Genomic DNA, 5,237 nt, shown 5'->3' on the forward strand with positions numbered 1-5,237 from the left:
AAGTACAATCCTTCCACAGAGAGGGAGGGGGGAAATGTATATTTCTAAAGAGAAGTACAATCCACTGAGCAAGAAATTGCACGACCAACACACAACAGGACAAAACTGCAGAAACGTATGGTAAAGTATGCCAATATTTCTGGGTAGGGTGAGCATCTCACCTAAAGATCATACTGTAGTATTTGTGAAATAACTCCCTACCATTTGGGTTTATCATTAGAATGTGACATTACCACGGTTTAGTGGAGGGCTTTCCCATCTGCCAAGTAGCTCAGTTGTGAGAGTGAATAACTGAAAATCTAAAGGTCCTGACCCAGAGAATACTTTACCCAACAAATATAGTTTCCAGTTCTTTTTCTAAAGCACCCTAGTCTAGAGGGATAGCTTTCTTATATTTCATGGGCTGTAAGGGTTTTGTACTGTGTTCCTCAGGAAGTCTCTATTATTAAAAACTGCTAAAATCATCTTTTGTTTGGAACAGAATATCAAACCTCAACTACTAGTTAAGGCTGAAGGTAACTGACTTCTTGGCTTTTTCTCATGGTAGGTTGGTAAAAGTCGTCGAAGTTTAACCCAAACTTTCCTTAGGAGAGAAGCTTAACTACTTCTGGCCCAAGGAAACACAGGTCCATAGTGCCTGGACAGGGACTTGAACCCTGGCCCCTCAGATTAAAAGTCTGATGCTCTACCGACTGAGCTACCCAGGCTCTCCATGAGCATTTTATTAGGTCTCCTTTGTACATCCCCATTGCTTTGGGGGCATTCTTAACCCCCAACAGAATTTTGATAAATTCGATATTCCCCCTCACATTTTTTTTTTCCAGTGGACATGTAACATTCTTCTTCATAAGTTTCCATTTTTCTGAAGGATAGAGTAACTTATATCAAAGGAATCTTAAAACTATAGTAATTTAATACTTACAAACATCTCTTGAGAAAGAGAGAAGAGAAAGCCCTTGTTAAACTTCTGTGAAAGATTTTCCTTTGATCTTTTACTTCCTTGAATTCGTTATTTCCATCCCGTGTCTCCCATAGAATTTTATTCCAATACCACATCTTTTTATACTTAGTATCTTCTTGATTTTCCTACCATGCTTCTCTGTACCACATCCAGGTATAAACATTGAAATCTGATGTTTTTCTTTTGAACCCAAATCTGTATTAAAAATACTTCTTGTGGATTGTGCTATATCTGCATCTACTTGCACATAATTAATCAAAGCATGATAAACAGATAATAATGTAAAGACCCTTTAATGGAGCACATAATGGAAATAAACGTGGAATTTGTCCTCCTCCCTCCTCCATGAAATCGTGTACGAGGCTACGTCTACTGAAGGATTCAGTTCTTCCCGTTGTTCCCGTGATGGGAGTCCGAGAGGAGAGCATATTTACACCCCGGGGCACTGTGCCGCAGCCAAATGAGTCTTAATTTATCAGAAGTGTCTTATTAATGTATCACGCAGAAGGGCGAGACTTTTCCATGAAAGGTGAGAACGTGGGACTTACGTGCCACACTTCTATGGCAGGCTGATCCTCTGAGAGGTGACTTTTGAAAGGTAAATACCTTAGGAAAGGTGAAATATGATGTAAGATCTAGAAGTAGATTTAGTTCAACTGTTTGAATACAGCTTAACAATGGAGTTGCTACAAAACTTGCAGCCAAGGTTGGTTCCGATGCGTCGATCTCTGGGTTTCCTGTCCAACACGCTTCAGCTGGCCCATTCTGCTTATAAACGGATGTTCCCTCGTCGATATTCAACTCCGTTATCAAAACTGGGTTTTCAAACACAAGAACGGCTTCTTTTCTTTTAGTTTTCCCCCCGTCTTTTTCTTCCTCCCCACTAGCTCAGCTCACTCCTCCCTTTACTCGGCCTCTTTTCGGTCCCCTTGAGAACCGCAGGGTTCCAGCAGCGCCTCCAAGTCTGCCTGTTTCCAATACGCCAAATATTCAGTCTCTGAACCCGCTTCTTCAGAAGCTTGTCTGGGCTCACAGGAGGAGCTGCAGGGGGAACCGAGGAGGAGCCGGCGGGGCAAAGCCTTGAGGAAACCCTCGCTTGAGAAGAAACTGTCAAAAATCTCAAGAGGTTTTTCTTTGCCTGCAAGGGAGCCAGATTTTCAGAATTCCATTTCCGATTGGATAACGTTTGGATCCGTTTTGACAGGGCACAGGAGTTCCTGTGTCTGAAAACAGGATTTTTGTTTTCGGAGTTGGTCTTGGAATAGGGCTTTTGGAAGCCTCTGCACACCAAGGCTCCTGTTGTTCGCGGCTGCCTCTGCGTGCTTCCTTCCAGAAACTGCACTGCTAGATGCCGAATAAGAACTTCACTCCACACAGAAGTAACTAGAATCCACAAAAATATTGCCCACCAAATCCAAATGTTAAACCTCTCCAATTTAACTTTCCTCCAAACGTCTATAGTCCCTCCTCTGGCAGGAGGGTCAATGTGACAGAGAAGTTGGAGTGGAAAGGGGCAGGGGAATTCCTGACTGTTTCGTGTCCTCTCTTGCTTTTGGACGTCGAGGTTGCATTTCCCCTGGAATTCCTTCTCCCTTTCCCATTTGTCAGTTCCTACTTGTCCTTTGGATCTCAGTTCAGACCATACCCACTACCTCTTCCCCGAAGCTTTTGCTGACTCCTCAAGACTCGTTTAGAAACTCCTAGAATACACCCAGGATTCCTGAAACTATTTCAATCCTATTAATAGTCCTTATTACATCTTGTATTATAACTATCTCTTGTATGAATCTTACAGTTGCACGCTCAGGGCTCAGTCCTTAAATACCACGTATATGCAAATGTCTTTCCACCTTGGACTGCTCCTTCAAACTCCAAATTCACATATACAGCTGCCTTCTCGACAAGTATTTTATACTTAACATTGCCAAAGACTGAACTCCTAATCTTCTCCCCAAACTTTCCCCTCCCCAATCTTCCCCCATCTCAGTAAACAACTACTCCATCTGTGCAGTTATCTGTGAATCTTTGCTTTTGCTGAGATCTTACATTTCATCTATCAGCTGCACCTTCAAAATATATCCATAATTCAACCAGCTTTTACTATTTACTTTGCTATCATACTAGAAGGCCTATCAATCTCTCACCTAATTTTAAAGAAATTTTTACTTTATATTAGAGTATAGTTGATTTACAATGTGTTAGTTTCAGGTATACAGCAAAGTGGTTCAGTTATACATATACATATACCTATTCTTCTTTCGGATTCTTTTCCCATATAGGTTATTACAGAGTATTGAGTAGAGATCCCTGTGCTATACAGTAGGTCCTTGTTGATTATTTATTTTATATATAGTAGCGTGTATATGGTAATCCCAACCTCCTCCCCTCTCCTTTTCTTTCCTTGGACACAATTTTACATTAATTTTTGTTTCCTTTCTGAAAAACCATTTTAAAGGCATTTTACTGATTGAGCATGTCAGGTTTTATGTAAAGTTGCTCCTGTTGTGAATAAAGAGGGAGTTCTTTACTCTGGAATTTTGCTTCTGTCTTTTCCTCCAGGCCAGTTCTACCTGGCCACAAGACACAATTTGAGGTGAAGTCCAAACAGTCCTCATTTCACTGAAGAAAGAATAGAGCCTTAGCCTGCCCTGTGACCAATAGTGGTTGTGACCACAGCGGGCCAGTGGGAACATTTCCAGTATGTAGATCCTCAGGCGTTTCCCGGGTCCATCACCTCAATTTTTGCAATAGACCCGCCACTGGTCCCCCGGTTTGTATTAACCTTGTCCCTTTCCTGTCTATTCTACACACAGAAGTAGTGAAAAATTCCCCAATGGTTTGAAACTCTCCAAGAGTTTCCCTCCTGTTCAGTAAAGAAACCAAAGTGCTTCTCGTGGCCTGCAAGAGCCCTCCCCTCCTCCCCTCCACCGTCCTCTCTAGTTCCTTGCTCTTCCTCAGACAAGTCAGACATACTCCTGCCTCAGTCCTTAGCACAGGCTGCTTCCTCTGCCTGCAAACACCCTTTCCTAAATACGTGCCTAACTCATTTGCTCATATCCTTCAGGTCTGCTCAGATATCACTCTCTCAGTGCAGGCTTACCTGTTCAACATATTTAAAATTAAAAGACAATAAAAAGAAAAAAGAAGCCATCCCTATTATCTTTTTGCTATATTTTTTCACTCATACTTATCACCATCTACTGCACTATACATTTTACTTATTCATTGGTCTGCATTTCCCATTACAATGCAAACTCCATGAGGATAGAGTTTTGCCCCTTTTGTTCACAGGTTTAGTCCCAGTATCTCGAGGAGTACATGTTAAATTGCAGCTACTCATTAACAATTTGTTGAATACATGTTGAATGAATGGTCTACCAGGGTACAATAAATGAGTTTTTCCACAGGTGGATGTACAAGCAAATTTCAAGAGTTCAACCTTGAAAGGGGATAGGAATGGTCTGTTCATAGGTAAAGGTTCTGAATTCCATTCATATAGCTCCCTGTTGTGTGTGTGTGTACAAACCTGAATGAGTTGCTAACCATGGGTCTTCTGTTTAATTATGTGACCCACCATTGCTAGTCAGTGCTTGTGCAAGGACTTAAAGCTTGACCCTGCAGTTAGGACTAAGCACCTAAGACTTCTAATCCCATCTGGAGAGCTGCAGGTGTTCATCTGTGTAATCACTAGTTGTTCCACTTTCCAGACCTTCAACTGTCCAGGAATAAACCCTGACTCCTGAGCTACTGGAGCTAAAACTGGATGAAGATAATACATGAGGCCCCGAGGGAGTGGGAATCTGTTCTAAAGAGGCTTCTGAATAGTGCTTTTAAGAAATTTTATTTATTTGGTTGTTTTGTACTTTGAAAAGGTAATACACTCATAGAGTTCAAAAATGTGTAAATAGTTATACAGTTAAAAGTTTCCTTCCCATCCCTGTTACTCACCCACCTGGTTCCTTCTCTTTTCTCCACCTTCCACAGGTTTCTACTATTATTAATTTGTCACTTAACCTTCTGGAATTTCTTTGTCCACTTGCCTGTAAATATATAGATTCATATATTCTGGGTGTTGCTTTTGATACCTCACAATATATTTCGGAAAACTTTACACATTGATAACATAGAAAGCCTCCTTGTTTGTCTTTGCTTAGTTTTACATTTTGTTGCAAAATAAAACATACAGAAAAGTAAATAAAACCTTATTTCTACAACTTAACAATTAATTATAAATTGAATACCCATTTAACCATTACTCAGGAGCAAAAAAAAAAAA

General features: G+C 40.8%; 1 non-coding gene across 1 annotated transcript; it reads right to left on the reverse strand.

Moving 5' to 3' along the window:
• Positions 1–634: 634 nt before the first annotated feature.
• On the reverse strand, positions 635–707 carry TRNAK-UUU (transfer RNA lysine (anticodon UUU)). The gene has a single exon. It is a non-coding gene; the product is annotated as a tRNA-Lys (tRNA).
• Positions 708–5,237: the final 4,530 nt, after the last annotated feature.

The sequence above is a fragment of the Lipotes vexillifer genome, unplaced genomic scaffold, assembly GCF_000442215.2.
Source record: "Lipotes vexillifer unplaced genomic scaffold, Lipotes_vexillifer_v1.1 C27548920, whole genome shotgun sequence".
Taxonomy (NCBI): domain Eukaryota; kingdom Metazoa; phylum Chordata; class Mammalia; order Artiodactyla; family Lipotidae; genus Lipotes; species Lipotes vexillifer.